We start from the raw sequence: 13,202 nt of genomic DNA, 5'->3' as shown, positions 1-13,202 counted from the left end.
ACCAATTCTGTCCCCAATAGCCTAGACTCACCCGGCTCAAACCAACCAACCAGAGATCTACATCGCCTCGCATACAAAGCCTCATATGGAGCCATCTGAATACTCGACTGGTAGTTGTTGTTACAAGCAAACTTTGCAAGTGGTAGAAATTGATCCTATGACCCTCCGAAATCAATGAGACAAGCACGCAACATGTCCTCTAATATCTGAATAGTGCGCTCGGACTACCCGTCCATCTGAGGGTGAAAAGATCTGCTCAATTCAAACTGAGTACCCAACTCTCGCTGCACAGACCTCCAAAATTGCGATGTAAACTGAGTGCCCCTATCTGAAATGATAGAAATGGGGACACCATGCAAACGAACAATCTCGCAGATATAGATCCCTGCCAACCGATCCGAAGAATAGGTAGTACATACAGGATTGAAGTGCGCGGACTTGATCAGCCGATCCACGATCAACCAAATAGCATTGAACTTCTTCAAAGTCCGTTGATGTCCAACTACAAAGTCCATAGTGATCCTCTCCAACTTCCACTCTGGAATATCCATCCGCTGAAGCAAGCCACCTGGTCTCTGATGCTCATATTTCACCTGCTGACAATTGAGATACCGAGCTACAAACCTCACTATATCCTTCTTCATTCTCCTCCACCAATAGTGTTGCCTCAAATCCTGATACATCTTTGTAGAACCCGCATAAATGGAATACCGCGAGCTATGGGCCTCCTCCAGAATCAACTCCCGAAGCCCATCCACATTGGGCACACAAATCCGGCCCTGCATTCTCAACACCCCATCATCACCAATGGTCACATCTCTAGCATCATCGTGCTAAAATCTACCCTTAAAGACAAGCAAATGTGGATCATCATACTGGCGCTCTCTGATGCGATCATATAAGGAAGACCAAGGAACCACACAAGCCAATACCCGACTGGGCTCCAAAATATCTAACCTCACAAACCGATTGGCCAAGGCCTGAACATCAACTGCAAGAGGTCTCTCCCCAACTAAAATATATGCCAAACCCCCATACTCACTGCCTTTCGGCTCAAAGCATCGGCCACCACATTGGCCTTTCCCGAATGGTACAATATGGTGATATCATAATCCTTAAGCAACTCCAACCACCTCCGCTGCCTCAAATTAAGATCATTCTGCTTGAACAAGTGCTAGAGGCTACAATGATCAGTAAACACCTCACAAGACACAACATACAAGTAATGCCTCCAAATCTTCAACGCGTGATCTATGGCAGCCAACTCTAAATCATTAACGGGGTAGTTCTTCTCATGGGGCTTCAACTGACGGAAAGCATAAGCAATAACTCTACCCTCCTACATCAAAACACAACCAATACCAACCCTCAAAGCATCACAGTACACGGTATATGAACCTGAAGCTGATGGCAAAACCAACACTGGAGTTGTGGTCAAGGCTGTCATGAGCTTCTGAAAGCTCTCCTCACACTCGTCTGACCATACAAATGAAGCACCCTTCTGAGTCAACTTGGTCAAGGGCGATGCGATAGATGAGAATCCCTGAACAAACCGGTGATAATAGCATGCCAAACCAAGAAGTTGTGAATCTCTGTGGCTGAGGACAGTCTTGGCCAACTCTGAACCGCCTTTATCTTCTTTGGATTAACCTGAATACCCTTGTTGGACACCACATGCCCCAAGAAAGCCACTAAACTGAGCCAAACCTCACACTTGGAGAATTTTGCATAAAGCTTCTCCTCCCTCAATCTCTACAACACAACTCTCGAATGCTCCGTGTGCTCCTCTTGACTACGCGAATACACCAGAATATCATCAATGAATACTATGACAAATGAATCAAGATAAGGCCGAAATACGTTGTTCATCAAATGCATGAACGTTGTTGGGGCATTGGTCAGCCCAAAAGACATCACCAAGAACTCATAATGACCATATCGGGTCCTAAAGCCGTCTTAAGAATATTCGAGTCCCTGATCTTCAACTGGTGATAGCCCAAATAGATACCAATCTTGGAGAACACTCTAACTCCTTGAAGCTGGTCAAATAAATCATCAATGCGAGGCAAAGGATACTTGTTCTTAACTGTTACTTTATTCAATTGCATATAATCAATGCACATCCTCATAGTGTCATCCTTCTTCTTTACAGATAGAATTGGTGCACCCCAAGGTGACACACTAGGCCGAATGAACCCCTTTTCAAGGAGTTCCTAAAGCTGCTCCTTTAACTCCTTCAACTCTTCTAGTGCCATGCGATACGGCGGAATAGAAATGGGCTGAGTGCCCGACACCAGGTCAATACCAAAATAAATATCCCTGTCTGGTGGCATGCCTGACAGGTGTGTAGGAAACATATCAAGAAAATCCCTCACAACTGGAATAGAATCAATACTGGGAGTCTCAACATCAACATCCCTCACAAAAGCTAGATATGAAAGATAACCTTTCCCAACCATACGCAGGGCCTTCAAGAACGAGATCACTCTACTAGGAACGTAATCAATCACACCTCGCCACTTAATCCGTGGAACATCCGGTATGGCCAATGTGACTGTCAGAACGTAATCAGTCACACCTCGCCACTTAATCCGTGGCACATCCGGTATGGCCAATGTGACTGTCTTGGCAAGACAGTCCAGAATAGCACGACATAGAGATAGCCAATCCATGCCCAAAATGACATTGAAGTCCACCATACATAATAATAAAAGATCCACTCGGGTCTCCAGACCCCCAATAGTCACCACATATGACCAGTACACACAGTCTACAACAATAGTATTACCCACCGGGGTAGATACATGAACATGTGAAGCAAGAAACTCACGGGGCATACCCAAATAATGAGCAAAGTATGATGAAAAATAAGAAAAAGTGGAACCGAGATCAAATAATACAGAGGCATCTCTGTGGCAGACTGAAACAATACATGTAATAATAGCATCTGAAGCAATAGCATCGGGTCAAGCTGGAAGTGCATAGAAATGGGCCTGACCGCCACCTGATCGACCTCCCCCTTTGGGATGGCCTTTAGCTGACTGACCTTACCCTTAGCTGGATGGGTGGGTGATGATGAAGTAAGTGGCACTGAAGCCGATGACTTACCCCTCTACTAAGATGAATTCGCAAGACAACGAGGGCACTGCCTATACATATGACCCATCTCTCCACACTCATAACAACTCCTAGCTGTTGGAGAAAGGGAATGAAGGGAACCCCTCGTACCGGAGTGACTAGCAGATGCACCTGGCATAGAAGAGCCCTGAACTGATTGAGCATGGGACGAACTCTGAGATGGAAGGGCACTAAATGATGACTGGCCTTGATGAGAACTGTGAGAACCAAGACCTAATGACACCCCACGATAACCTGGGCGAGCTGGCTGAGCATGCCTGAAAAGATGACCACTGTCGTGCTAAAACTAACCTCTCGAAGGAGCACTGCTATAGCTACCAGATCCTCGAGGCCTCTTGGCTTTCCTTTCCTCTCTCTCCTGGCGACGAATAGACTAAATCTCACGGGCAATATCTGCAACCTCCTCAAAGGTAGCACCAGTCACCCTCTCCCTGGTCATGAGAATACGAAGTTGATAAGTGAAGCCATCAACAAACCTCCTAATCCTTTCTCTATCTATCGGAACCAACCAGATGGCATGACGAGCTAACTCGGAGAACCTCAACTCATATTGAGACATGGTCATCTCCCCTTAATGCAACCACTCAAACTACCTATGCAGCTCCTCTTTACGAGACTGCGGCACATAATTCTCCAAAAAGAGAATGAAGAACTGCTGCCAGGTAAGGGGTGCTGCACCAAAAGGCCTATGCCTCTCAAAATCCTCCCACCAAGTGAAGGCAGCTCCAGAAAACTGATAAGTAGTGAAAGCAACCCTGCTGGTCTCCAGAATAACTGTTGTACAAAGCATCCTCTGACACTTATCAAAGAAACCCTAGGCATCCTCGCCCTCTACACCGCTAAAATTCGGAAGCTGAAGTATACCAAACCTCTCCAACCTACACTGCTCTTCCTCTGGCATGGCAGAAAATACATAGTCCTAAGCAGTTGTAACCGGCTGGGTTGGATGTGCCCTCGACGTCTAAAGTCCCTACACGACCTAATCCAATGTGCAAGTGGGGGGAGTCTGATTACCTCCCCTAGCCTGAAAAGTAGTTGCGGCTGTAGTGGCTGAGACCGCCTGAGCTAGGCTAGTGCAAACTAATAGAATCTGAGCCAAGGCCTCCTGAAGACCTAGAATCGTAATAGGCACAGCTGGTGCCTGAGCTGCTGCTGCTAGAGCATCCATAACCGGGACCTGATCGTGAATTAGGGTGGCTGGTGGATCTATAAGTGCTGCCCTAGCTGCTGTGCAGGCCATACCTCTGCCCCTACTGCGACCACGACCGCATCCTCGGCCTCTGGTGGCCACAGCTGGTGGTACTGGTAGTCGTCCATCCTGACCGGTAGCGCGTGTCCTCACCATCTGTGAGAGACTAGAATAACAGAAGTTTAGTAGTCGGATCAACAAATTCGCGCGACTCTACTAAACCTGCTCAAGACTCGTGAGACCTATGTAACCTAGGCTCTGATACCAACTTGTCATAACCCTAAAACCTAGACCAGGTCGTGATGGCGCCTCTCATGAAGATAAGGCCAGCCGACACTTCCCATTTCAGTATTTAACAGTTAAACAGTAAGAAACAGTCTAAATCATGATTAAATAATCCAAAGTATAAGCAAATAATAGCATAATTTGCATAATACAACCCAACACAGCCCGATATCGGGGTGTCACTAGTCATGAGCATCTAAACAATTCGGAATACTCAGATAAATCTATAGAGTTTAATACAGTAACTAAGAACATGGAGAAATAAGATAGGGAAGAAGCTCCGGGCTGCGAACGGAGACAGCTACCTAGAGACTCCTTGGATCAGCCTGAGCCGGAAAGATCAGGACTCGGGAGCGGGACCAGATGCGCCTAAATGTACACACAGGGTGCAGGGAGTAAAGTGAGTACTCCAACTCAGTGAGTAATAATCATAAATAAAGACTGACAGCAGGAAATCATGTAAAGCACATTTGCAGACTATAATAAAGCAGTAAAATCAGTAAAAGATAGGTGAAAGTCAATTAACTCAAATTAAACTTCACAAAAACCTTTTTCAATAATTTAAGCAGGTAAATGACAGGTAATTAAGGAAAATAAACACATAAAGGTTCGCCCCTCGGGCACAATATCAACAAATCCGCCCCTCGGGCAATATCCCAAAACAATACCAGCCCCTCGAACTATGTCTCACATCACAATGGGTACCCGCGCTCACTGGGGGTGTGCAGACTCCTAAAGGAGCCCCTTATGGCCTAAGCGCAATATCAAGCCATCTCATGGCATCATCACTAGGCTCTCGGCCATATATCAATCAAACCACCTTGTGGCGTACATATCTCAGGCCCTCTGCCTCAAATCAAGCTCAGTATTTCCTCACAACATAGGCCCTCGGCCTTACTCAATCAAAAATCCTCACAAGCCACTCGGTGTCAGTAAAACAGGATTTCTCAGCCCAATTATCATATAAAAGATCATATAAGTGCTAAACATAGTAAATTTGGCTGAGTTTGAAAATAGTGAAATATATCGTGACTGAGTTCAAATATAAAGCCAAAACGGTAAGGAAATATCAATAAAAATGCCCGAAGGGTTCAAATAGTTGGCACAAGGCCCAAATATGGCATTCAACCCAAATAATGATGATAGCAAATAGATTTTCAGTCAAATACGCGGTAAAATAGTCATTCGGGATGGACTAAGTCACGATCCTCAACAGTGCACGACCCCACGCTCGTCATCAAGCGTGTGTGTCACCTCAATATAGCACAACGATGTGCAATCCGGGGTTTCATAACCTCAGAACATCATTTACAATCATTACTCACCTCAAACTGGTCAAATCTTTAGATCGTGACGCCTTTGCCCCTCGAATCGGCATCCACTCACATCGAATCTATTCAAAATCAGAATCACAGTGCCAAAATATGCTAAGGGAATGAAGCCCAAGAGAAAATAATCAATATACGACACAAATCCTGAAATTACCAAAACCCGACCCCCGGGCTCATATCTCAGAATTCAATAAAATTCAAATCAATAGGTTCCTTATCTTCCCACGAGTTCATACATATCAAAAGTACCAAAATCCGACCACAAATGGTCCCTCAAATCCTCAAGTCCAGGTCTCCAATACCAAGCTCTAGTTTCCCTAATTTTAACCCTTAATCCCCATTAATTATAGCTCTAATCCGTGAAATAATGTCATAGGGACGAGTTTTAGGTCCAAAATCTGTACCTCAATGAAGTTCCCTTGAAATCCCTCTTTAAAATCTTCCAAAAAGCTCCAAAGCCGACTTAGAATGATGACATAGCTCAAAAGTCGCGAAGGAAATAATTTATACCTTCTGGCCCAGGCATTTTCGTATCTGCGGCCAATTTACCGCTTCTGCAGTTTTGACTTATGTTCCTCTATTCCGCATCTGTGATCCCATATCTGCATCTACGCCATCGCAGGTGCGGTCCTCCTAACCACTTATGTGATTTCCTGCCTACTTCCCAGCTTCCACTTCTGCGACCATTTTCCCGCATATAAGGCATCGCACATGTGGTCCCCAATCCGCATGTGCGGAAATACTAGAAGCAGAAAAATCTGCAACTTTACAAAATCTCAAACTCCTCCGTCAACCATCCGAAATCACCCCGAGGCCCCCGGCACCTCAACCAAAAGCACAAACATATCCCATAACCTTATCCAAACTTGTACCAATCTTCAAAACACCTCAAACAACATCAAATCAACCAAAACATATCGGATTGAAGCCTAAGTTTCCTAAAATCTTCAGAATTCCTCTTTTGATCAAAAACCCAACCACACACGTCCGAATGACCTGAAATTTGCACACACATCCCAAATGATACAACGGAACTACTGCAAATCTTAGAATTCCATTCCGATCTCTATATCAAAATCTCGCCTACTAACCGGAAATCACCAAAATATCAACTTTGCCAATTCAAGCCTAAATCTATTCCGAACCTCCAAAACGCATTTTGATCACGCTCCTAAATCCCAAATCACCTCCCGGAGCTAACCAAACCATAAGAGCTCACATCTAGTTGACTTTTCCAACTTAAGCTTCTTCAAAATAGACTAAGTGTCTTAAACCTTACCAAATCCTTTCCGAACCCGAGCCAATTAACCCGATCACACATAGAACCGATAGACAAAGCAATAAGAAGCAAAAATGGGGGAAAACGGAGTGGTAACTCATGAGAAGACTAGCCGGGTCGTCACACATAGTGGTTGATTTTAGTCTGGGAATGATGCCTTTAGGTGCTAAAGAAGCAGTTCTTGTAATAGGAAGTGTCTCCGGTGTTTGGACCTTATTTAGAGATGGAGTTTCCAGTGTAAAGGGGTTTGGTTTTGGGATAGCACTGATTACTCCATCGGGAGAGGCCCTGATATATGCCATTAGAACTGTTCCTTTGACCAACAATAAAGCCAAGTATGAGACTTTGGTTGCAGGATTTGAATTAGCATGTGGACTAGGCTCCTAAGTGATTGAAATAAGATGTGACTTCCAGCTAGTAGTGAATCAGATATGCGGAGTCCTCGACACCAAAGAAGAGAGCATGCAACAGCACTATCACGACCCAAAATCCCACATTAAGAATCGTGATTGCACCTAGTCTCTAAGACTAGGTAAGTTTAACACATGAGGAGATCTACTAGAGATAACCATCTTAACTATATATGACTTAAACTGATAAATGGGATAATGTTACTAAAACTAAACAAATGTTATACAATCTCCAGAATTGGTAGTACAGAGTCACAAGCTCTACCGACATACACTAGAATTTCTAAATATAATATTGTTGTGAAATGAAAATAAATAGCAGTAGAGACAATATCTGAAGGTGACTTCGAGTTCTGCGAATGTCAAGTAGGTATACTTTGAAGTCTCCAGCTGCGCGAACACAACACTCAAGAATCAACATGATCAAAAGTACCTGGATCTGCACAAAAATATGTAGAAGCATAGCATGAGTACACCACAGCGGTACCAGTAAGCATCAAATATAACCTCAATGAAGTAGTGACGAGGTAAGTCGAGATACTCACTAGACATAAGACATGTGCAAGATATTGATATAAAGCTAGCAATGGAAAGAATGTTAATGTAAGGCTAACATCATAAAAATTATTAATATAAAAACAACAAAGGAATAATAAAAACACAAATGGCAATAAGAAGTAAACGGATAATAATGCATCAACATAATCAAAACACAGGTGAAATACGAATGAACTCAAATTAAGAAAACATATGACAATACAAGTAATCAAATTGTTCCCAGTGAATGAATTACAACAAGAATTACCATGAGGCTCCACACCTCGTATCACAAATCATAAGCCACAATTCCGATTCTTACATGTATGGCATCGCATGCCCATATTATCGATCACTTTCACATGGCAAAGTCCACGTGGTACCATGTATAGTGTATCTTTGTCAAATGCCAAATAAAATGTTAGATAGATTTACTTAAATAAAATAAGGTGTAATAACAATCTTGAATAAAGTAAGGCATCAAATAAGATAATGAGTTTATTTTATAATACAAATAAGGTTAAATAAAGTACAATTTATATGAAATAGAATATCAAATGAGTTTAGTTTAGAAATCAATAAGGTAAAGTAAAATAGTGTTTTAAAATTAAGAAAAACATAACATAATTTAATGAACTAATTATCAAATTTGTTAAAGTAAGGCGCGATAACAATTTCACATAAAGTAAACCATCAAATAGAGTAATGAGTTTAATTTGAGAACCCAATTAAGGCAAAATGTGATAATAATTTAAAATAGCAAAGCACTGAGTGAGATAATAAGTTCTATCTTACAAGTCACATAAAATAAAGTATGTTAATAATTTTTTTATTTAAAATTGTTATGTTACCAACAACTCAACAAAGTATGAGATAATGACTCCACGCAAGTAAATTTATCTTAAAATTCAATTAACCACGTAACAAAATGGCATAAGTGGGCACATTAAAGTAATACAAAAAATCACGTGGAATGCATGACTCGCATAAGAAGTCACAATCGTTCCCACAGAAAAATAACAATAAATAACCAAATATAATCAAAATACAAGTGAGATGATTTAATGAAAAACAATAATTGTCCAAATCAATAAGCCTTTCAAATATAGAATCTACAACTAAAGCACACCGACATATCGCACCTCATATCCACATTTCACAATTAAAATCACAACCTTTCCTTATACTGCTGCGTGAGCCTTACATTTAGATAATTTTTAAAAATATTTTTCTGAAATAGCTACATGCACTTTAGCCCCCTTATATCGTCGCGTGGCTTAAAGTAATTCCCTTTCTAGCAGCACATACATAAATCCCACCTTATGTCGCCGCATGCACATTAACCACTATCCTTATACTGCCGCATGCGCATAAATATCAGAACACAATAATAAACTCGCACCACACATTCCCATATGACACAACATTACCAAGTCAACAATAACAAGGTTACCACATCATATAGCCCATGGCTCAACTACAATGTGTACAAGAATCTCAATAATAACAAAATGAATAAGAAACAACTCAACTAGGCAAGATATTCAAACAAAAAAATTTCAAACACAACCCTATTAATATATTTTAACAACTAAAACTTTAATAACTCAACAATAAAGGTAATTCCATGAAATAGAAACTTCAAATCAAATGCATAACTTAAGCTCGACAAGAAAAGCGATAGCACAAACTAACAACTACAAATAAATGCTTGGGATTAACTCAACAATGGGTGAAATAGCATGTAATAAAAAAATACCACTAAATGCACATAAGAGTAACCTCGACAAATGAAAAATAGAACATGTAAAAGCAACTTTAGCTAATGCATGTAAGAATAAAGTTGACAACGAAAGATAGGACAAAGAATAGAAATTTCAATTAAATGCCTATAAGTGACCTAAGAGTCTAGATGGGTCAATTGTTCACATATTAACCTGTCTATATGGTCGTTACCTCATATACATGTCTTTCATATAATTCAAAGAGTACAATTAAATCAAAATCCTAAGGGGGTATTTTCCCGCACAAGGTTAGGCAAGATACTCACCTCAATCATTGTATAACCTCATCATGCACATACCCATTGATGATCTCATGTCACTCGAATCCATATAATCCTAAACAACAAAACCTAGATGAAGATCCTTACTTCAACCAAAGCCCATAACCTTAGAGTAAAATTTCCAATATCTAGAATCCATAACAAGACCCGATTTTCACATCTATACACTGTATAATTTTGAACAAGCCAAATCAAGCCAAAGTGTAACCCACAATATAATCACATGATATACCACATAACTAAGATAATCAGAGCACTACTTTACCACCACAATATTTTCTCAATGACAAGCCTGGTAGAGGTAAAAAAACCATATCAAATAAAACCTTGTTCTAAACCTTCATATACTGCCAATGATGGAGGAAACATGAATAAACTAATAACCACTCATCAGATCAACAAGTTGTGGAGCTCTCTTGCCAACAAGAACTATAGGCAAAAATCTAAGTCAGCTAGTGACATTATCCTTCCAACATAATAATTAAGTCCGATCACACTCATTCTAGGTCAAATAACCTCACCCCATCCAGTACAAACTGCTCTACCAACATGGCACACCGATCCTATTTAGAGCCACATACCATGCAATTCATGCACCAAACAAGCAACAACTCGAATGTACCCAATTGATGGAAAGAGAATCAAATATGAGAACCACCCTGCGGCTAAACACATACCACCGTGAAGTTGTCACGACCCAAATTTTCCTCTATAGGATGTCGCGATGGCACATAGTCTCTAAGACTAGTTAAGCCAAAAAAATATGCGAAAATAACTAAAATATCATATAAACTCTTAAATACCCAACATCTATGTAAAATGAACTCCGTTGCTCAACATATACAATTTACCCAAACCTGGTGAGATCGAGTCACAAGCTATACAACGACATCATAGTCATCCCTATACAATTGTACTAGTAGAAGAAGGAAATATAAAAGTAGAAAAAGTGTGACTCCGAGGCATGCGGACGCTGGTAGGTGTACCTTGAAGTCTTCGCGTGCGAACTCAACTCACTGATTCCTAGACTAGTAGGAGGTACTTGGATCTACACAAAAAGATGTGCAGAAGTATAACATGAGTACACCACAATGGTAACCAGCAAGTGCCAAGCCTAACCTCGGTAGAGTAGTGACGAGATCAGATCAAGGCGCTACTAGAATAAATAAGAAAAACTGTACAAGTGTACGGCAGTGTAGTAATGATAGCAACAAAATTGAAACAACGATAACATATCAAGGTTAGCTAAATAGAACTAAAGTAAATAATGCAACATGGAGAAAACAAGGAATGATATAATAAGGAAACAAAACAACCAAATACGAGTGTAGCAATAGAGAAATATCAACAAGAGTTACTACCGAGGTTCCACCTCGTAGTCTCAAATCACAAGAATGATTCACAAACTTTACTTATATCACCGCGGGAGCGTTGCATATAGTTTTGAAAATCATTTTTCCTGAAATAGCATCTAGTGTTTTAGCCTGCCTTATCACACCGCATGGCTTATAATAGTCCCCCTACTAGTCACGCATATCAAGGACACCTTATCTCATCGCATGCGTTTCAACCCAAAAGCCTTTACCACTGCATGCGTATCAATATCACAATGTATCACAAATCGCACCTCAAGTTCTGAATATCACAACTTGCTAAAGAAATCAGTAATAATAGGGTTTTCACAATAAAGAGCTCATAGCTTAACCATAATGTACACAAGAGTCTCAACAATAACAATCTGAAGTAAATAACTCGACATAATAGTATTTCACAACTTTACAATTTGCCTCAATATGAATTATGGCCTTTATAACTCAATACTAGTTTGAACTACAAGATATTCCAAGGATAACAACTTATAGTAATGAATAGAATGGTTAAGTAATGAATATGGGATAAAGGAAATGTGAATATAACATGATAAGATAACTCAATTAAGACATGAAGGGAACCTACATAGCTAAAACCGGTAAATTTCTATATTTAGCTCGTGTGCACACTCGTCACCTTGTGTACACGGCTTCCATACATCAAAATTATCACATAACAACACCAATCCTAAGGGGTAATTCCCCTACAAAAAGTTAGGCAAGACACTTACCTCAAAATACGCTACTCAATCCACTAGTAGGCCTATCCCTCGATTATCCAACTCCGAACGGCTTGAATCTAGCCAAAACAACTTCATACTATAAATATATATATTATAGAAAACTATTTCAAATAGAAAAAATTACGATCTTTAAAAAAAAAGTCAACTCAAAAAGTTAACCTGGGCCCGCATCTCAAAACCCGACCAAAATTACAAAATCTCAACGTCCATTCGCTAATGAGCCCAACTGTAATTACCCGACCAGTTGTTTTGAGCATTTGCACTTTATTTGGTAGTTTGATGTTGTGAGTAGCTCCATATGATGTATTCTGACATGGGTGAACATCGTATTTAGTTTTTAGGCTATTCAGGGTCGATTTGGAAGAATGAATTTCATGATTGAAGCTTTAGAGTTAAAAGAGTTTACCGAGTTTGATTTTGAGTATTTGACTTCAGATTGGAGTTATGCTGGTTCCGTTGGGTCCGGATTATGATTTTGGAGTCAGGCGTATGCCCAGATTTGCATTTGGATATTTTGAGAAGAATTTGGCACTGACTGGCGAAAGTTGGAAATTTAAAGGTTTGAAAAGTTCATAAGTTTGACTGAGAGTTGACTTTGAGGATATCAGATTCGGATTGTGCTTCCGGTGATTGGAATAGCTTTGTTATATCATTTGGGACTTTTGTGCAAAATTTGATTTTATTTCGAGTTGATTTCATATGTTTCGGCATGAGTTTTGGAAGTTGAAAAGTTTAAAGTTCATTAAGTTTGATTTGAGGTGCGATTCATTGTTTCGATGTTGTTATGTGTTATTTGAGGCCTGGAGTAGGTATGTGTTGTGTTTCGAAACTTTTTGGTATATTCGGACAGGGTAC

Source organism: Nicotiana sylvestris, chromosome 2, assembly GCF_000393655.2.
Source record: "Nicotiana sylvestris chromosome 2, ASM39365v2, whole genome shotgun sequence".
NCBI lineage: Eukaryota > Viridiplantae > Streptophyta > Magnoliopsida > Solanales > Solanaceae > Nicotiana > Nicotiana sylvestris.
Note: the sequence above shows the minus strand (reverse complement) of the source record.